The sequence below is a fragment of the Macaca nemestrina genome, chromosome 3 (genome assembly GCF_043159975.1).
Source record: "Macaca nemestrina isolate mMacNem1 chromosome 3, mMacNem.hap1, whole genome shotgun sequence".
Lineage (NCBI taxonomy): Eukaryota > Metazoa > Chordata > Mammalia > Primates > Cercopithecidae > Macaca > Macaca nemestrina.
Genome location: NC_092127.1, coordinates 33,141,590 through 33,164,663, shown reverse-complemented (window position 1 = coordinate 33,164,663; position 23,074 = coordinate 33,141,590). Strand labels below are relative to the sequence as shown.

Here is a 23,074-nt window from a genome sequence, read left to right as displayed (position 1 = left end):
TAAATAACTACGATCAGAGCAGATTTGAAGGAGATAGAGACATGAAAAACCTTCCAAAAATTCAATGAATTCAGGAGCTGTTTTTTTGTTTTGAAAAAATTAACAAAATAGATGGAACACTAGCTAGACTAATAAATACGAGAGAAGAATGAAACAGACATAATAAAAATGATAAATGGGATATCACCACTGTCCCCACAGAAATGCAAACTACCATCAGAGAATACTATAAACACCTGTATGCAAATAAACTAGAAAATCTAGAAGAAATGAATAAATTCCTGGACACATACACTCTCCCAAGACTAAACCAGGAAAAAGTCAAATCCCTGAATAGAGCAATAACAAGTTCTGAAATTGAAGCAGTAATTAATAGCCTACCAAAAAAGAAAAGCCCAGGACCAAATGGATTCACAGGCAAATTCTGCCAGAGATACAAAGAGGGGCTGGTACCATTCCTTCTGAAACTATTCCAAACAATTGAAAAGAAGTTTCTCCTCTCTAACTCATTTAATGAAGCCAGCATCATTCTCATATAAAAACTGGGAAGAAACACAACAAATTAAAGAAAACTTCAGGCCAGTATCCCTGATAAATATTGATGCAATAATCCTCAATAATATACTGGCAAACCAAATCCAGCAGTACATAAAAAAACTGAAGCCACAATCAAGTTGGTTTCAACCCTGGCATACAAGGCTGGTTCAACATATGCAAATCAATAAATGTAATCCATCACATAAACAGAACCAAAAATAAAACCATAATATTGTCTCAGTAGATGCAGAAAAGGCCTTTGATAAAATTCCACACCCCTTCATGTTAAAAACTCTCAGGCCAGGTGTGGTGGCTCATGCCTGTAATTCCAGCACTTTGTGAGGCAAAGGCAGGTGGATCCCCTGATGTCAGTAGTTCAAGACCAGTCTGGTCAACAAGGTGAAACCTTATCTCTATTAAAAACACAAAAATTAGCAGGGTGTGGTGGCATGCGCCTGTAATCCCAGCTGCTCAGGAGGTTGAGGCTGGAGAATCGCTTGAACCTGGGAGGTGTAGGTTGCAGTGAGCCCAGATCCTGCCACTGCACTCCAACCTGGGCAACAGGACCAAGATGCTGTTTCAAAACAAACAAACAAAAAACTCTCAATAAACTAGGTATTGATGGAATATATCTCAAAATAGTAAGAGCTATTTATGGCAAACCCACAGCCAGTATCAGACTGAATGAGCAAAAGCTGGAAGCATTCCCTTTGAAAACCGGTATAAGACAAGGATGCCCTCTCTCACCACTCCTATTCAACACAGTATTGGAAGTTCTGGCCAGGGCAATCAGGGAAGAGAAAGCAATAAAGTGTACACAGACAGGAAGAGAGGAAGTCAAATTGTCTCTGCTTGCAGATGACATAATTTTATATTTAGAAAATACCATCACCCTAGCCCCCAAACTCCTTAAACTGATAAGCAACTTCAGCAAAGTCTCAGGATACAAAATCAATGTGCAAAATCTCAAGCATTTCTTAACACCAATAACAGACAATCAGAGAGCTAAATCATGAATGAACTCCCATTCACAATTTCTACAAAGAGAATAAAAGACCTAGGAATACAGCTAACAAAGGATATGAAGTACCTCTTCAAGGAGAACTACAAACCATTACTCAAGAAAATAAGAGAGGACACAAACAAATGGAAAAACATTCCATCCTTATGGATAGGAAGATTCACCATCATGAAAATGGCCATACCCCAAAGTAATTTACAGATTCATTGCTATTCCCATCAAACTACTATTGACATTCTTCACAGAATTAGAAAAAACTACCTTAAATTCCATATGGAGTCAAAGAAGACCCTGTATAGCCAAGAAAATCCTAAGCAAAAAGAACAAAGCTGGAGGCATCATGCTACCTGACTTCAAACTATACTACAAGGGTACAGGAACCAAAACAGCATGGTACTGTTACCAGAACAGACATACAGATCAATGGAACAGAACAGAGACCTCAGAAATAACACCATACATCTACAACCATCTGATCTTCGACAAACCTGACAAAAAAAAGCAATGGGGAAAGGATTTCCTATTCCATAAATGGTGCTGGGAAAACTGGCTGGCCATATGCAGGAAACTGAAACTGGACCCCCTCCTTACAGCTTATACAAAAATTAACTGGAGATGGGTTAAAGACTTAACTGTAAAACCCAAAACCATAAAACTCCAGAAGAAAACCTAGGCAATACCATTCAAGACATAGACATGGGAAAAGACTTCATGAGGAAAACACAAAAAGCAATTGCAACAAAAGCAAAAATTGACAAATGGGATCTAATTAATTCAAAGAGCTTCTGCATAGAAAAATAAGCTATCATCAGAGTGTACAGGCAGCCTACAGGAGAATATTTTTGCAATCTATCCATCTGACAAAGTCTAATATCCAGAATTTACGAGGAACTTAAAAAAATTTACAAGAAAAAAAACCAAGCCCATTAAAAAGTAGGCAAAAGATAGGAAGAGACACTTCTCAAAAGAAGACATTTATGCAGCCAAGAAACATATGAAAAAAACTCAACATCACTGATCATTTGATAAATACAAATCAAAACCACAATGATATACCATCTCAAGCCAGTCAGAATGGCAATTATTAAAAAGTCAAGAAACAATAGATGCTGGCAAGGTTGTGGAGAAATAGGAATGTTTTTACACTGTTGGTAGGAATGCAAATTAGTTCAACCATTGTGGAAGCAATATGGTGATTCCCCAAGGATCTAGAACCAGAAATACCATTTGACCCAGAAATCCCATTACTGGGTATATACCCAAAGGCATGCAAATCATATTACTATAAAGACACATGCACACATATGTTTGTTGCAGCACTACTTACAATAGCAAAGTCATGGAACCAACCCAACTGCCCATCAATGATAGGCTAGATAAAGAAAATGTAGTACATATAGACCATGGAGTACTATGCTCCCATAAAAAGGAATGAGATCATGTCCTTTGCAGGGATATGGATGAAGCTTGAAGCCATCCTTCTTAGCAAACTTAACACAGGAACAGAAAACCAAACACCACATGTTCTCACTCATAAATGGGAGTTGAACTATAAGAACACATGGACACAGGGAGGGGAACAATACTCACCAAGGCTTGTTGGGGAGTGGCGGGCAAGGGGAGGGAACTTAGAGGATGGGTCGATAGGTACAGCAAATCACCATGGTACACATATAACTATGTAACAAACCTGCATGTTCTGCACGTGTATCCTGGAACTTAAATTTAAAAGGACATAAAAGGAAAAAGCAAAGAAAGAAAAAAGAAATATGTCTAGGGGGTAGGTACTTATTGCATTTGGACTTGTATGGTATGAATAGAGATGACAGAAATCTGACTCCAATTGGAGAGTCCCAGAACTCTGTAGAGGTGCTGAGAGGTTAGCACCTGGCAGATGTAAGAAGAGCAAATGCTATCCTTCTTGCACACAGGCATTCACAGGACTACCTGGAGTGTGGCCAAATGGAAAATTATGCTAATCAGCTGCTTGATTTGTGTTAGAGTGGAATCTAACAAGGAATAATTGTTTTGTTGTTTTTTTTAAATATTGCCAAATATCTGCTAATCACAAGATCTAAATTTCTCTTTTACTATATATCAAGAACTCGAATGATGATTAAATAAGTATAATAAAGAGTTCCAAAGTGTAACATAGCTTCATTATCAAACATTAATCCTCTTTTATTTTACCTTTTCCCTCATATAGCTCATTTTTCTGCCTATTTTACAGTTTTAAAATGTCAGTGACTATCTGGTGCCATTGTTCAAGAAAATATGAAAGTGGAATCATTCATTTTTGCATTTATGTGCCAATGTCTGAAAGTCTAAAATTTCTATTATTACAAATAAGCATCAAAGTATAAGTTAAATGAAAAGTTCACAAAAATTTGGATTAATAATGATAAAATTAAACTAACAGTGATTTATAATGGAAGGAAAAATAAAATGAAAGCCACAACCTACACGAAGCAGGTTTTAGGATGTACTGTGTGAAGTTTGTTCTGTGCAAAACAAAAATGCCAACTGCCTGTATCTGCACAAGCAAGAGAGCCACTTTGTAACACTGCCAAGTATCATATGTCAGCAGGACTTCCAAGTACAGTACAGTACATTGAGTTGAGTTTTTGGTAAACTCTACAAACAAATTAACTTTGGTTTACACATTAAAAATTGTTAACGCTCAGTAACTCACATATTATTATACTAACTCTTATTCATGCTCAAAACAAGAAAGAATTTTAGTTTGTTCATCAGCAGAGAGGACCTGCCTTCATTTTTTAGAAGTTAATATTAGACATACAACTTAATGATTCAAATTCCAATATCCGGTGTTTATTAATAGAATAACAAATGCAAGGCAATGATCCGTATTATATAAGGCCTCTCTTTGAAGCCATTGATTGTCGCTAAACATGCATGTCCAAATTAAGATTTCCATAAATTCTGCTGCTCTGAGTAAAATCTGTGTCCTTTTTTGTCTTCTGAGTGAAATCCTTCTGAAGTACCCATTTGAATCACAAACTAAGCTTGTTTTTGTTGAAAATGTAGTGGATATCTGCCTAGATTGGGGTAAGGAAGATAATTAACAAGGCATGAATTAAAATTATGATATGCATTTTTAAAAGATAAGCAAAAATATATTTTTAATTAATCACTCAACTGTAATATTATTTGACCAGTTTAAATAACTTTAAATTTACATTTGAAACATTTTGAAAGGACAGAGGATAGCTTACAAACCTATTGTAAAAGTTTAAGAGATAAATATGTAATTCACATTCCCATCTGCCATATCCAAACTATTTTCATTTTATCCAATTATTACATATTTGTTCATAAGTACATATGATTTGCTGAAGTTTTGCTTTTTTTACTTATATCATTAAAAACCATTATTTAATCTATATATTAACTCAAAATAGACGATTCTGTGGTATCATTTAGCTCCATGATGTTAGCAGTTTATAACCAGAAAGGTTCACTTCTCACTCACTCTGAATGCCTATTACAGGTTTTGGGAGCCTCTGCTTCAGAGCTTGTCAGTTAGAGATCCAGACTGAGAAAGGATGAGGGAAGAGGAGACTCACACACAGCTTCAAAGCTCTGCTTGCAGGTGAAGCACAGAACTGTCATCCACATTTGCTTGGCCACCTAACTTCAAAGGAGCAAGGAAATGCAATTTTACCACAAGCCTGGAAAGGAAGAAGAACATGTGTTTTTTTTCAGTAGTGCTAATGATTAGACTGCCTATAATTAAACATTGCATTTTCTTTTAATCTTTCTACAATCATGCATAGTGCTACAATGAATATTTTCACATAATTTTTTCTGTTATTTCTTTAGAACAAACTCCCAATAATAGAATTACTGGATCAAGAATATGAATAGTATAATGACCCAATACATATTACCTATTTCTTTTCAGTATTATAGTAAATAAATATCTTACTCTGTTAGGAGCCACTTGTTACTCATCTTGATATCTCTAGTCCTACCAGTGTCCTAGGGTACAGCCAATTAAATCTTTACTAATAAATAAGATATTACATTCTAGCTTATGATTCTGCACTTGAATTTTATTTGTCTTGAAATATCATCTCTTTAAATTGAGAAACTTAAATTATTTTAATTGAGAAAAAATATTTTGGAGAGTCATAATTGTTTAGAAATCTACAATTTTTTTATTTGCACATCAATTTGCAATGCCAAACACAGATCGTTCATAGAGGAGGTTTGGCACAATCTTATTTGTACTAGTATATATATATACACACACACACATATATACACTAGTATATATATACACACACACATAGATACACATATATATGTATATATGTGTATATACATATATATGTATATATGTAACTGAATATATATATGTGCATGTCTGTGTATAGCATTCATACACACATATATATATAAAATATATATTAATATATACAAATGCTGCTATTTTAAGAGCAAGAAAATCATATCTAGACTTACCTAGAACTTCTTTGATAATGACACTTAGGGTTCTTACTTGCATTCAAGAAAAACAGACTGGTTAATTGAAAAAATATATATTTTGAAAGGAAACTGGGTAGCTTATTAAATTACTAGGAAGACTGGAAAAAAAAAAACTTCAAAAAATAAGTAGAAACCCTTATAGCCAAAACCTGCCCATGTGAATATCTGCGTGAGGACTTTGCTCACCCAGACACTTTGCTGTGTCCACTGCATCCCAGACACCACGGTTGGCATACATGCCATAGTTACCATATGACATGGATGTATTTGCTGCCTTTATTCCACTCCTGCCTTTGGCAACTGAAAGGCAATGCTATTGCCTCTGCACTGTCTCTCCTTTCATTTCCTCTAGGTGCAAATGTCTAAGTGGGAATAGGTAATGAGCCAAGAATAGGTCAAATGCCCAAAACCTGGCTTCAAGAGGGGAGGCCTCGATATCTGGGATTTTCTGCTCGTATATACAGAAACCAGACCTATTCCACCAAGGTGAATGCAGGGAGGTATTCCCCCGACATAGTCAGGGAGTTCAGAAGCAGGACAGCATAAATAAATAATTACAAAACTGAAAATAAATATTGACTACAATTAGTTTAATTAGACATTTTCTGCAATTCAATTCATTTTATTCCATTCCACATCTCCCCATTCAAGCCCCATTGACACTACTCTGTTCATTTGATCTGTCCTTTATGCTTTAAGGTTTAAAAGTTTTGCTTTTTGTTTTCTTCATATGAAGAGATTATTCATTTTAAATTTCCTTTGATGAGTCATGTGCTACTGCTTTTAGAGTTTCTGATGCACTTCCCTTTTTACATTTGATTATGTAATTCCCTAATGACATAACCAAAATCTATATAGTATATCCAAAAATGTGTTGCCAGTCTTTCAAGATATCTTCTTTCTATGGTTTGAGGGAAGAGAAACATGTAGGTAGTATTGCTAATAAGGCAGGAATGAAGATACACAAAACAACAGGTCTTTGTTCCTAAAAGTTCTCTATTGGAAAAGACCAAAAAAAACTCAATACAAACATACAGGTAATATAAAAGAAGTAGGTACTGAATGCACTGGGCACACGAAAAAAGACTGTGATCGGTCCTACTTAGGAAAAGTTTGAGAGTGGATATTTGAGCTAAATATTTCCTTTTGTCTGAAGTCTATAATGAATAACGAGGAATAAGCATTTATAGGAAACTTTGCCACATTGATTTCTTTAATAAAACCCCTCTAAAATATGAATTTTAGTTTAGTTTGGGGTTTTCTTTGAGACGTGGTTTCACTCTGTCACCCACACTGGAGTGCAGTGGCACAATTTCAGCTCACTGAAGCCTCCACCTCCCGGGGTTAAAGCAATTCTCCTGCCTCAGCCACCCAAGTAGCTGGGATTATGCATACACCACCTCGCAGGGCTATTTTTCGTATTTTTAGTAGAGATGGGGTTTTGCCCTGTTGCCCAGGCTCGACTTGAACTCCTGAGCTCGAGCAATCCGCCCACCTCGGCCTCCCAAAGTTCTGGGATTATAAGTGTGAGCCTATATATATATATATTATATATATTTTATATATATATAACCAACAAGACCCAGATTTTTGTTCCCTTCCTTCTCCACTATCTCCTCATACTTTCTCCCACTTATTATCTTTAATAATTACTTTGCAGTACAGTTTGAATTTAAAAACATTGATCTAATCCAACTATCTCAATTCTCAGAGGATGAAACTCTAGTTGAGAGACATGAAGTGATTCAAATCTTGGTTGCAAAGTCAAGTGTAAGGCAAAGATGGTGAGAACTATGAAGGATTGCTCACACCGAGACTAGGTGAAAGTGCAACACAGTGTTTAGTTAGGAATTTAATTAACTTAGGAAAATATTTGTTAGGTAAGAAAATTGGGCTCAAAAGTATGACTCCTTTAAGAAGGTATTTTCAGCTAAACTTTAAAAATTATTCTAAAACTAGAGGTTCCCTACAATGAAATGAATCACCTTACATGACAATGAATGCCTGTATGTTTGGTGTATCACTGTAGGTGATAAAATATGAGGACCAACAGTGCCTTGGAAGAAATCATTACTTTGAAGTGAAGATTCTTCTAGAAGATTCTAAGGTGAGGAGATGACATCTGACTCCTGGTCAGATGACCCATGAGAGAGCTCCATTTCTGCCACTGCCTACTTCTTTTATCTGGGGCACATCACTTACTTGTCACTAGAATATCATGATGATCACTAGAGGTTGTACATATAAATCGTAAGAATGTGTATACTATGCTTAATAATCTGAAATTTTTCTTTAGACACCCAACACTCTATCAAATATATTATTATTTAAAAATAATTGTTATGAAACTTAAAAGATTTTGAGTGTTTGAGCCACTGCAAGAATTTAACAATAACAAGAATAACAACAAAAGGGTCCCTCATCCTTTCTTTAGAAATGAATTCTCAGGTCATATATTGAGAGATTCTCTTTCAATCTCTGGAAGTCTGTTGAACTCCCATTCACTGCTGCTAAATTAGCAGTCTAACCTGTGCAGCTAATGAATAACACAATAAAGTGAGGAAAGGTTTATCATTATCTTTTCCTCATTGCCCTTATCATTTTTATTTCGTGGAGGTATAGCCTCCAACACAAATCAGCACCACTAAGCCCAACACTCTACTTTGTTGGAAGGGCAGGAATTTATACCTGTGTGTAAATAGGATCCTGTCCTTTAGAAATTATAGGAGGGACAGAACAAGATGAGAGTTTGTTTTACTCTTTTAAATCCAGAAACATGGAAGAGAGAAATAAAAAGAAAGGAAAGAAGCAAGGAAGGAAGGAAGGAAGGAAGGAAGGAAGGAAGGAAGGAAGGAAGGAAGGAAGGAAGGAAGGAAGGAAGGAAGGAAGGAAGGGAAGGAGGGAGGGAGGGAGGGAGGGAGGGAGGGAAACAGGAAGGAAAGGGAAAAGCAAAAAAAAAAAAAAGCATTTAAGAAAAGAGAACTTGAAGATGCTTGTTTTTATGAATGTATTAAATTCAATGTTTATTTTCTCCAGTGTGCAAAAATGGAACCCAGCATGTAAGGATTAGTTCAAATTGATTTGAAGGCAATCTTTTTATGAATGATCTTTCAAAGAGAAAACACGGTATGTTCTGGCACCAGGAAGGCATTGCCAGGAAGCATATTTAGCAATTTACTTTCAAAGTAGGAAATATTCATTAGATCCAAATACCAAGTAGTTTGTAGGACATGTTCATGTACAAACTTGATCCTAACACTGCTGAACATTATCTCTATCTGGTCTTAATTCGGGTGTTGCTTACAATATTGCCTTTCAGTTTTATCCCTGATAGATATTAACTCAATATATCAACATAGTGCAATTAAACTTGTTATCTTGTCCTTTAGGAACACAGAGAAAAACGATAAACAGAAGAAAATCAACAATTTGATTATTTAGTCATTTATAAGCTCTTCATGTAATATGTGAAAATAGATAAAAACTGCCACTGGTTAAACTAACAGTAACAATAAAATACATTACAGTTGCATTTTGTAAAAGAAAGGAAGAATTTTATCTTTAGAAAATTCCTAGAGTAATTAAAACTTAATCTGATTTTTTTTGCTTGAAGAAAGAGAAAAAAAGTGAAAAAAGTAATTGGATCAAAATCACACAAAGGAAATATCAAGAATCTCACTCTTAAAAAACATATTAAAACATTATGTATACTCCAGCACAATGATTTATTCAGAATTAGTTACCTATTAAAATTAAATTTCTAAAGACGCAACATGATTTGCCATTCTCACTACCACATACCTACATCTGTCAAATGTGTCTTCAACAGAAAACTACATACCTCAAAAATCAAGATCTCAGAATCATGCTTCCTGCTTTGGTAATACCCAAAGGCATGATTATCTACTACTGGAAAAAAACACACCCTATTTTATGTGTTGCTACTGCTAACTTGGGACAGTTTTCTGTTCTGATTTCTCCCACAGTTATCTGAGCAAAGATAAGAATCAGATTATGTAGTTTCCAAGGGAAAAAAAATAACAGATTCGAACATTGTGGGAAATAGATAACCTGCTTTACAGGGAAATAAATACAAAATTGTGTATGTTTATATAACTAAGCGATAGTAACACTGGTAACATTAGAACATTAAAATAATGGCATATTTAATGTACTTAAAATTCATTTCCTTCTTTGCACCAATGATCCTATTCCAGAAACTGTTATCTATGTACAATGTAGACGAGTTCTCACATGATCACAAAGTTAATGCTATGTTAACACACACTTCCATCAAGTGGTCCTCGAAGGGAATTAAGTGGTCAGGATGCTGAGTGCCTGTAGTTCCACATTGTTCAGAGTGTGCCTTAAAACTTAGTCTTCCCTATGTATTTTTATCCATCATTTTCTCACTTCATTTCACACTGCCCTTTCTTCCAACTGAAAGCAACATAAAGTAGCAGAGCAGCAACAACAACATAAACTTGCCCATATCATTCATTGATTCATTCACACAAAAATACTTAGACTTCCTACTATGTGCTAAACACTTTTCTAAGTGCATTGTAATCATTAATAGAAAAAGTAGCCAAGGGTCGATGCCATGATGGAGCTCATATTCTGCAGGAGACTTGCAATAAATAAAGATAAATTACAGAGTAAGTTAGAAAGTTGTAAATTATTTTAAAAAAAAAAGGATGAAATTAAAAGAGATCGAGAATGCTTGTGGTATGGGCACAGTTTGTAATTCCTAATCGTGTATTTAGGATAGTTCTTTTTAATCCAGCAGGTACTTAGTAGGCGGGTGACATTTGATCAGTAAGTCAAAGAAGGTTAGTTATAGTTGATGTGGATTCACTTGTGGGAGAGCATTTCAGGCAGAGAAAACAGCCAGTGCAAAAGCCCTAAGAGGTCATTGTACAGAATTTGACTTTTACTATGGGGGAAAAAGGAAATCACTGCAAGGTTTTGAGTAGGAGAGGGATATTATCTGATTTACATTTTTAAATGATCACTTTGGTTGCTGTAATGAGACTCTAGAGGGGAAGTTAGAAGCAAAATGACAAGCTGGAAGCCATTAAATAAAGCAGGTAAAAGGTAATAATGGCTTAAACTCAGATGGTAGAAGTGGAGATGGTAAGAAATGACTAGATTCCAGGAAATAAGTGGTTGTGAGAAAAAATTTTAAAATTGTATTATTTGGAATTCGTAAAGACGACCGTAATAAACACAAAGTAGAACCTTGAGTTACTGATTCTATTTTTGCGGTCAATCGCATGAATGTTGTTGGAAAAATCAAAACCAACTTCACTTGTGCGTGGTCCAAAGCTTTAAACATTTTGAATCAAATAGAATTTCTTACCATCAGAATATGGAATCATTTCTTATTTTAAGTAATTTCCCAGTAGTTCCTATGTGGCAGGCACAATAATACTGAAGGTATAAAAGGACAAATCAAAAGTAGCTCCAGTATGCTTCGGTAAAGAACAAAAATTATTTAAATAAGCAAGATAAATAGTGATGTTATTCTGGCGCTAGAAGTTTGAAGAGGATACTTTAGAGAACAAAGAGGAGCAGGATGCTTAGTGATAGAGGGGGAAGGTGTGAAGGGGAATTTAATAAGAATTCTTTGGGTATGATACCCTTGAAAAGAGTCTTAAAATGTGAATAATATTCTCTACAATGATCGGTGTATTTGGGAAGGAAAAAGGAATGTAAACACAACACAGAAAAATGACCTGGAAGGTACTTTGAAACAAGTGTAGGTAGTTTGGTGATTGAAGCATAGAATTGTTGGAAGACAATTCTCCATGGGCTTCTCCTGTTTCTGTGCATCACGCAAAAGAAGCATTAATTGCACATTTTTTTCAGAACTACTTTTTCAAGGATCCTTTTATAGCAAATAACATTAGAAGATAGAGATTGTGATTCCTTCCAGAACAAATGGCTAGTTTGTGTATAGCTTTGGAAAATACAGACAGTGTCTTCTGGGAAGGCATGCTTATTATCCAGTATAAAAGATTCATGTTCCCTGGCTTCAGAGTTCCTCTGCTATGCTACAAGCCCACTCTGTGAGCAGCATCCACCTGGGATCCCTCCATAATATCCCCATGGGACTTGGGGGACAAAAGGAGCTGGTGCATACTTGAAACTCACACTGCTCACTGGGCCTTGATTTCTAATAAAGTTCTTTATCTCATATAAAGTCAGGAAAGAGTCCACATGACCATTCTCATTTCTGACACCAATGTAAAGTTTCAGGGTCACTCAGATGACCCTCAGTTTTGAACCTTTTCTGGAAGGACTCACAGAACTCACTGAAAGCAGTTATATTATGGTGTATTACAGCAAAAATAAAAATGGAGGTTAGAATCAGCCAAGAGAAGACATGCATGGGGCAGAGTGCAAGAGCACTCCAAACGTGGGGCTTCCAGTTATGTTTTACCAGGGGAGTCACAGACAGCATTCACCCCTCCAGTAATGATGTGTATGGACTTATTGCCAACCTGAGCCTCAGTGCCAACGTCTTTATTGAGGTTGCACCACGTTGATATGGTTTACTGTCCATGTGGTTGGCCTCAGTCTCCAGGCCCTGTGGAAATTTAGATAATACAACATGACCCCAAATCCCCCCTATAAAGTAGGTTGTTACACTGTCTGGCATCTTCCGATGCCCCCGGGTAAACGAAGATACTTTAATCTGGCAGCACCTTCCAAGTGTTTAGAGATTACCTCCCAGGAGCTGAGGGAAAAACCAGACCTCCGTTTGCAGAAGGTTAAATTCTTTACTGTACACGCTAGCCTGGGGCTCTCATGTTTTCTCTCAGTAGCCATGAAACTGTGGCAGGCTAACTTAGCTTGCAAATAGGGTAAAATCTCAGATCCTACACAGGTTTTGACAGGAATATAAACAAAAATTTATTAGGAACTGTGCCTAGGAAAAAAGGTAATCAAGGGCCATATCATGGATTCTTTTTATCCTTACTAAATGGTTGAATTTTATTCTTCAGTTCATTAAAAGTGTATGTGTTTAGAACACCAGTCCACATTAGAAATATTATTTTTAACCATCACATAACATCTCTCTCTCTCTCTCTATATATATACATATATATATAACCATTTTATATATACACACCTTATGTGTATATATGTATAGCCATATATATAATGGCAAAGTTTGTAATTAGAATGATTGAAGTTTATGAGTTTTTAGAGATAGTATTCTAGAAAACTAGAGGGTGAAGGCATTGAAGATATTGGCAAGAAAGATATTGATTAATGATCCAGACTATCAGGTGGATCAGAGAGTCATGAAGGGATGCCTACTAATGTTAGTGGAGAAAAAGATGGGTACAGGACAATAGAAGACAAAGAGCAGGTATGAAAGGAATAAAGGAGAGAGTTATGGACTGACAGAAGAATGTAATTAATTATTGATTTGCTAGAGTTTAACGCTTCATAAATGGGTCAGCTAAACTAATAACAACATTTACTTCAAGAGAGTTGGTTCCAAGTTAAGATTGACTATGAGCAAAATTTTATGCCAGAAAGAACATAGTAAACTTGAAACCGGCATGAGCCATATACAAGTGAGGCATTATCAAACAATGAAAAGAATACATGCTAGAAGCCAAAATTCTAAATGAATAGAGGAGAGTGAAGCTGGTAAGTGATGGGATGGAAGTGTTACATAGCATGACAAGAACCCCAGAGAAAGAAGGATAGAAAAGTAATTATCTGCAATTTTCAATTGAGAGTTGGATTGATACCCATATTTCCCCTGTGTTGTATGAAAGATTCAACAACTTTGATTTCAGTGGACTTCAAGGGAAAGGTCGTCAAATTTAAAAAGATCCAGGTTTCAAAATAGAAAAGGAATGAGTGAGGAGAGGGGATGTTGGATATTCTCTGAAGAACACTAGACACATAAGAATGTAGGAATGTGTGCTAACAGTGAACCTGGCTTACACTAATCATCAATATTGTGACAGTTAATTTTCTGGGTCAACTTTCCTGGGTCACAGGATGCCCAGATATTTGGTTAAACATTATTTTGGATGTTCCTATGTGGATGTTTCTGGATGAGACTGACATTTGAATCGGTAGACTGAGTAAAGAAGATTGTCCTTCTAATGTGGGTAGTCCTTATCCAATTTGTTGAAGGCCGGAATAGAAAAAAACAATGGGCTCACTAAGGGATAATTCACTCTCTCTGCCTGCTTCATTGTCTTTGACCTGGGACATCCGTCTTGGCTTTGGACTCAGATTCAGACTGGAACTCCACCATCAGCGCTCCTGTCTCTTAACATACCAACTACGGATGATGGAACTTCTACTACTGGTTCTGTTTCTCTAAGAACCAGACAAATAGGAATGGGGAGATGTCATCATGGAAGGCACAATGATAGAAAGACTGGAGAAAGAGGTACATCAAAGAAAATGAATGAGAGGTCACATTACTATGTGGCGCCAAGAATGAGAGGCCTACTAAGACTGACTTTCTGCAAGCTTCTAAGCTCACTAAGCACATGGTCCTAGTTGCAGACTAAGTGTTATTGAGTAACCAGAGTTTAATCTTCATCAAAGTTCTAAATAGGATAGTACTAAAAGGATGAGCTGGTTTCCTAGATGTCATCTCCTGGTTAAATTATCTGACACAGTATCTTGGTTGTCTTAGCATTAACAGTAGAAAGTATAGTGTCCTGGTGTGAGAAGGTCAAACATCTCCCATGGCAAAGGGAGAAAAATATATACTTTAAAAAGAATCACTGCTACTAGAAGCACACATAATGCTTAATTTATTGAATAATTCAGGAATGTGATAATATCCACCTGAAATAATCAGACTAAAGAGGAATTAAAGACATTAAGTGGGGAAACAGATTAAAATGAGAGACAGTTTTCTTAAGTGGGATGTTACTAAGGAAACTGAACCATACATCTTCCTAAGTCCTTCTATTTCTACTTATATTTGAGAGCCGTAATGTGGCTCTTTGAATTATGTGACTATGCTATGCACAGAACTGTGATCCCTAAGGAGATCTCGGCTTAAGCAAAAGCAGATCATTAAGCATCAGGCTAACAACGAAATGGCATTGCTTCACTTTCAATTAGCAAATTGTCCCTGCAGACTTGACATTCCTAAGTACATTAAGAGGTTCAAGTAAGGCCTGCCAGGGAAAGAAAAAAAGCAAAGAGAAGGATTAAGAACTAACATTTAATGAAGTTCTTAACCTTTCTTGTTTCATAAACCTCTAGTGAATCCTATGATCTCCTTATCACGGTAATGCATAAAAATGCAGAGGATTACAAAAGAATTCAAGTACACTGAAATGCAGTCATCAAAATATATTTTTAAATAGTGATGTTCTAATATGTGTGCTTTTTTGTTAAGACATCAAATAATAAAATATAGTGGCATCTCTAATAATTACCATAATTTTGAAGTGGTAGTATGTATAAGAAATATTTTAGGCACCTGCCACAGAAATAATGTGATATAAAAGTATCTGTGACTTCTGTTAGTGACAAAAATCACAGGTAGTAATAATATAGCTTGAACGTATTTTTGGATTATATATATGATGTAATAAATGATCAGTGTCACTTAGAGGTTAAGAAAAATACAGATATAATTTTTCCCATGCAACACATGTACTCTCTGAATTCTATCCATTAACTGCAAAGAAGTTAAAAAGAAAGCCCACTGAAAGGAGTCTCTTCTGTGCCAGCTTTTGTGCTATAGAAGACACAAAATGATTGAGAACTTAGCCTTGGCTTCAGGCATATTAAAATCTAACAAAGTAACCTAGAGTATAGTGATCTAGTTAATAAAGAATAAGACAATCTTCTTGTAAAATTAACAACAGGGATATTATATGCTCCAGATAGTCTATCTGAATATGCATTTAAGACTCTAGACCTAGAGAAACTGTCTTACATGTACACCAGGGGCAATTATGTTATTACAGTATTCTTAGCAAAATTATAAAGCTGTAAACAACCCAATAAATAAATAAAAAAGATCAATAAAAAGAGGTTTTATATAAAGTGGGATTTATTAATGAGATGAAACATTACATGTTAAATGATAAAATATTGGCTGTGATACTGGCATGATAGTGATATAGGTATTGACATTAATGGTCATAGCTACACTATTCATGTAGGTATCAACATTATAGTAATATCTATGGAACCCATGGGGAAATCGCTAAGACATAACACGCGGGAGGAAAAAAGCAAGCAAAAGGATGGTGCAGACAGTATAATTCATTCATGTAATTTAAAAAATCAAAATCACCTCGTCTCTACTAAAAATACAAAAAATTAGCTGGGAGTGGTGGCGGGCGCCTGTAGTCCCAGCTACTCAGGAGGCTGAGGCAGGAGAATGGCGTGAACCCAGGATGCGGAGCTTGCAGTGAGCCGAGATCGCGTCACTGCACTCCAGCCTGAGCGACAGAGCGAGACTCTGTCTCAAAAAAAAAAAAAAAAAAAAAAAATCAAAGTCAAAACAATGCTATTTATTTCTTATGGAATCCAGCCACTATCCGGGGGAATGATGGGACTAAGGATGCTATGGTAAAGTGACTTTAGCAATATTAGTAAAACAATATAGTAAAATATTGATAAGTATTTATTCTGGGATGTAGAAATATGGATGTTTGTTATAAGATCTGAGGAGTAGATCAGAAGGAATAATGTCAAAAGTCTGATGGTTCAAAAAAAATAAAGATGAAGAAGAAAAGAAACTTTCCATTAGAGGCCCCAGTGCTTGGTCTAGGGACTTGCAGAGGCAGAATACATAACACAAGGCTTGTTTTTACAGGCAACTGGGATTTTAAGGAATCATAGTACCACTACAAAATGTGATTACTAATGATATTTGAATGCTCTATTTTCATGGAATATAAATGTGATTTAAAATATGGGTGGGTGACAAACTATAATAATAATTTTTTTTTACAAATCATTATTGCATGCAGTGGGCTTTGTAAACATTTAATCCTGACAGAAATCCAATTAGAGTTCTTTTACAGATTAGGATACTCAGATCAGATAGGTTTGATGACTTACCAAAGCTCATACAGCATATGGTAAGAGATAAGAAGTAAACTCATGCAGACACTCCAGAGCTCATGCTCCCAAGCACAGTTTCGTGCATGTGCGGGCACACCCATGATCGACCAGGTCTCAGAGCTCGCAAGGAAGGAATCAGTGATATGTGGAAAGCTCGAGGTTGCATCTTTTCTGCCGTCAAATTTTTATTGAGTGACTATTCTATGCTAGGTTCCAGCTTAGGAGGTTTTATGTATATGTGCTATTTCTTAATCATTAAAAAATACTTTTGAAAAACTACCATTTGCAAGATACCATGAAAAAATGCTGATACAAATAAAGATGAATAAAGCATGGGGCCTGAGTTGAAGGAGATTGTAATCTAGAGCAGAAATCAACATATAAACTGCTAATAATATTACATGCCTTAACCAATTTGTTGAAAATTTGTCAAAGGAGTTTACAATAAAATTTAAGGTGGAAATAAAATCTTTGCCATAGTAAAACGGCAAAGCCCAGTACTGAGGGGGAAAATATGATATATAGGTATAAAAAGAAAAATAAGAGTTACTAAATAATTCTTAGAAAAAATGATGTGCACAGGTACCCTAGAACTTAAAGTATAATAATATAAATAAATAAATAAATAAATAAATAAAAAGGGGGGGGGGAAGAATGGCCATTATTAAAAAGTCAAAAAACAATAGATGTTGGCATGGGTGTGGTGAAAAGGGAACGCTTATACAGTGCTGGTAGGAATGTGAATTAGTACTACCTATATGGAAAGCAGTATGGAGATTTCTTTTTTTTCTTCTTCCTTTTTTCTTTTTCTTTTTTTTTTTTTTTTTTTTTTGAGACGGAGTTTCGCTCTTGTTGCCCAGGCTGGAGTGCAGTGGCACAATCTGGGCTCACCACAACCTCCGCCTCACGGGATCAAGTGATTCTCCTGCCTCAGCCTCCTGAGTAGCTGGGATTGCAGGCAGCGCACACCACCACTCCCAGCTAATTCTGTATTTTTAGTAGACACGAGGTTTCTCCATGTTGGTCAGGCTGGTCTCCAACTCCGCCCTGAGGTGGTCCTCCCACCTCGGCCTCTCAAAGTGCTGGGATTACAGGCATGAGCCATCGCGCCCAGCCTGAGATTTTTAAAGAACTAAAAGTAGATCCACCATTCTGTCCAGCAATCCCACTACTGGGTATCTACCTAAAGGAAAATAAGTCATTTTATGAAAAAGACACCTGCGCACATAGGTTTATTGCAGCACAATGCACAATTGTAAATATATGGAACCAACCTAAGTACCTATCGACCAATGTGTGGATAAAGAAAATACGGTATATATACATCATGGAATACTACTCAGCCATAAAAAATAATAAAATAATGTCTTTTTCAGGAAAAAAAAAAGAAGAAAAATGATGATTTCTAGAAGCCAACAAGGGTTTTTATCTTAAGAAAAGAGTTATCATAACAGGGCTATGTTATAACAAGCATTTTGATTTAACTAAATACTTAGTCAAATTCACCTTAAGGACCAATGGAGTGTCAGATGTCATGATCCATCAAAAGGGACAGTCCTCTTATAGCAGCTTCTAGCATAGTTTCTGAAATAAAAACAAAAACAAACAAAATTCTTCAACCACATATATTCACTAAACAATTCAGATTCAAGTAAATAACAAATAAATTCCCATTAAAATTTGAATATGACACTTAAAATGTCCATAGGTGGTTTGAAAAGTTAGTACCATTTCATAAAGAACTTAAAAATCATAATATTTATTAGGGAAACGTTTTGATGGATTTCCCTATTACAGAGGTTTTCTAAAAGGTATAATGGTGATTGATAAATATTTTAAAACAGTATGTTTAAAAATGCTTTTTAAAATAGTATAATCAAATGTTTAAGTAAAAGTAAAATACTAAAATTATATTCCCCAAAACAACTTTTCATAAAAATCTGTAGATCCTTATCTAAGACATTTGCATATTTGTTTCTAATTTTATACTCCACATTTATGTATATTTTAAATTTCAGCCCCCCCAAAAAATCATACAGCCTGATGGTTATTGATCCTCAAGCCCTCCAAAGACTGTGTAGACACACTGAACATAACTGCTTTGTTTGTATCAAATGGGACTTTTTGTTTCTTAAAGAATGAGTAACACTCATTGTTTTGCTTTTTCAATTTGATGATTTCTGGTTTTTATTTATATCTTTGATAGAAAAGCCAATTTAAAATAGTGAAATTTTCCTACCATACCAGTAATGTAGAAATATGTCTATTGAATGGAAAATGAGTAGGATGATGATAATTAAAAATGCAAGCCTTTACTTACTTGTTAATTCATCCAACAATGTAATGAGTACCTACTACCTGCAAGGTAATGAATTGCACGTATACAAATAAGTCAGAAATAGCTCCGGCCCTCATGGAAAATTTCATATTGTTACTATGTTTTTTGCCTTTGGTTTATGCCTGTTATTTCCATGATAATTAACTGCTCTTATAAAATCAGAGTATATTACTCACTTTTGTATCAACATAAAGATGTAAATCCAGCCTAGTAAATTCAGGTAAAACAGAGCAAAACCAACATTTGTTCTTAAAATGGAACTATAAATTCTGAGATATTCTCATAATTCAAACTATTCCTGCTTATTTTCCAGAAACGTCTAAAAGCCCACAAGAAATAGGTTTTCAGCATCTGAGGCTGTGTTAATATTCATCCTCATAGCAATTTACAAATTTTTCTAAAGTTTCTTCCACCAAAGTTTCTGAATAATAAGAAAGGGAGGTTTTATGGTTAAGTAATGTGGGGAAAGAATGTGTTGAAATCATTTAAACCAGTATATTTACTATATAATGTCTCAGACCTTTGAATATGCTAATGTGTATTGTAACTCCAAACAAAGTATATCAAGTGCAGAATGTAGCATTTCATCAACTTATTTGACTTTGAAACTCTTTATTCAAATTCTACAAGTACTATTTCTGAGAAATACATTTTGAGGGAAAAATAGGCTAGCTAAGCACTTAGGAAATTGATGCATTCTAAGAGCAAACATAGTTTCACTAAGAAGTCATTTCAGCCAAGCCATTTCTAGTTTTAGATTACTGAACTGTTGTGCCTAGAGTATCAGAAAGCACATTTGAATTTCAGCAAAGTATTTCTTCATGACAGCAGGAAACTTGGGCAGATGACAGTTTGATTATTTGCCATCGCATCAGGTGAAATGAATTAATGCAAATTAATGAATTCATTATTGTTTATGAATGTCCAGTTTGTGAACTGACCTTGTAATCCTCAGTCTTCATGAGAAGATAGATGAATTATCACTAAATCTGCAGGAAACAGCTGATATACCAGTTCAGTTGAGAAACAATTTTTTTCTGTAAATGACAAGAGAGTACATATCTTAAGTTTTGTGGGTCATACAGTCTTTGTCATAAGTACTTCCCTGTTACAGCAGAAATGCAACCGTGGATAGTTCATAAACAAATGAGCATGATTGTATTACAATGCAACTTTGTTTACAGAACAGGCAGTGAACTGGATTTGGTCCACAGGCCGTAGTTTTCTAACCCTTTTATTAGTTGTCAGAGATGGACAAAAAGAATCAGTGGTCTGGCACAATAGGCTAGATCAATGAAAATGAAATTTAACAGATTTAACATTTGTTTTTGCATTTCAAGCCAATAATTCAACTTCATAAGTACTGGAAAAAGATGGATGGCTTAATAGTACAGATTTAACATAACTGGAAGCTCAATGTTCCTCTATTTAATGTATCTCCCAAGGAAGACAGTGCTACATCTGTAGCACCAGAGAAGCACCAAATAAAACATTGCCTGGGTCAAACTATACTTTGAGTGTTGGATCAAATTCTAGATCATCCATTTGAAAAGTGCTTTGCAAACAGGAGAGCATACACAAGAGAATGGTTGTTGTCCTGAGACAATAAGGCATGTTACAAGATAAATTGTTTTAAAGAAAGAGATGATTTAATCTGGAGAATGGAAGCCTTCAGTGTACCATACATCTGTCTTCAGGCATGCTAACCAAGATGGATTAGATTCCTCAGTTTTTCCCCAAGTCAAAGTGGGAATCATTAAATGTTGAAAAAGTAGGGCAAAATTTAGGTTCAACAAAAGAAAGAAATTTTTAAACAAATGTAGCTGTCCGCCAATGAAATAGATATATGTATTTTCCCTATGAAGGTGTGTTTGTCTATTTGCACACTGCTTTAAAGACATACCCAACACTGGGTAATTTATAAAGAGAAGAGGTTTAATTGACTAATGGTTCCACATGGCTGGGAAGCCCTCTAGAAACTTATAATTATGACAGAAGGCAAGAGAGAATAAGTTTGTGTCAGTACAGGAAAAACTACCATTTATAAAACCATCATAACTCATGAGAAGTCACAGACTATTATGATAACCGCATGGGGGCACCCACCTGCATAATCCAATCACTTCCCAGATCTCTCCATAAACACCTGAGGATCACAATTCAGATGAGATTTGGGTGGGGAAACAAGCCCTAACTGTATCAGGAGGAAACTTTCAGGTATTGATGAAGTTTCTCTGATCACTTGGGGAGACATTACAGAGTGATTCAATTACTAATTAGGAGATTGGTGCTCATAGATTATTTTCAACTCTAAAAATCTCTAACTTTACAGTGGTGAAATTCAAGTCATCAATTCTCTTAATCATGCAATTTTTAAGCTAAGGTTTTAAGCTAAGTTTTAAGTTCTAGACTGAATGTCAATAAATTCCTTTGCTAATTTGAATTAGAATTTTACCTCTATTATCTGTCTTGCACTTGTTAACTTTTTAGTACATTGTCTAATCAGGTTTAAAATAAAATGTTTATGATGAAGCATAATAAAATATTGGACATTAATACTGGTATTTATAATGGTTAACAGTAACTGTGATTGATTAAGGAGAACAGCATGCCCTTGGTTTCTCTTTTGGTATTTAAAATGCAATATGACTTTTTAAAAAGCAATCTATGCAGAAAATGTGTAAATGTTTGATGTGTAATGTGTAAATGATGAGAAACTGCTATCTCACCATCAAGTTGCGATCGAGCTAAGCTATAAATAGAAACATTGATTACAATAAGACTTTGAACTGACCTTGTTCTGCAGGCAGATTTTGCATCAGTGTTCTTTGCAGTGTCTACTGGTATATCTGAAACATTTATTCTTGTAGTTTGACAATTTGTGCATGTTCAATTAATGATTAAATCAACATGATGAATTCAACCTGCACAAATTTTCAAATTAGAAGAAGAAAAGTTGAAATTAATGTTGAAATTATTATTGTGTGATAGCTGTATAAGTTAGCTACCTGTGGTTAGCATTCTTACAATTTCTCTCTCCCTCAGCCCTAGCATATCTTTCTGTCTTTATCTCACTGAAAAGTACTACGAAGTTTAGCGAGTATTTACTTTCAGTATAACTTATCCATTTAAATTATGACTTATCCATTTAAGTTATAAATTAGTTTTAACATGTGAATTCAAAGACATGAGAGTTGAAAAAACTTCACAGAAAAAGAAAATCCTTGGAAAAGCCTATAAAATACAGAGAAGAAATATGTTCCCTTAAAAGGAAGAGGCGAAAGTGTTATTTTTAAGTTGAAATAGTATTTTCCCCCGAATCTGCAACAGAGGAAGTATCCCATTAGAGGAAGTTTACAAAGTAAAACATTTTTCTTCTCTAGATAAAAGTCAGTCGACGATAAGAAGATAATCGGAATGAATCTGCATACTTCTTAGCTGTTTTCATTAAAACTGCACATGGCCTATAAATGGAATGGAGGGAATTGTCTCTTTTAATTGGCTGAATGATTCTTTATTCTCCTATGCAGGTGTCAGCATGTGGCAAGGGGCACATTCGGTGACACAGTGTTGAGTATAGAAAT

At 35.3% G+C, this 23,074-nt stretch overlaps 1 long non-coding RNA gene across 1 annotated transcript; it reads right to left on the bottom strand.

Annotated features, from left to right (window-relative positions):
* Positions 1–4,430: 4,430 nt before the first annotated feature.
* On the bottom strand, positions 4,431–20,522 carry LOC105488618 (uncharacterized). The gene is made up of 4 exons (XR_011620503.1): positions 20,432–20,522; positions 18,659–18,736; positions 5,052–5,250; positions 4,431–4,617 (listed from the first exon to the last, which is right to left on the bottom strand). It is a non-coding gene; the product is annotated as an uncharacterized lncRNA (long non-coding RNA).
* Between the last annotated feature and the right edge of the window lie 2,552 nt (positions 20,523–23,074).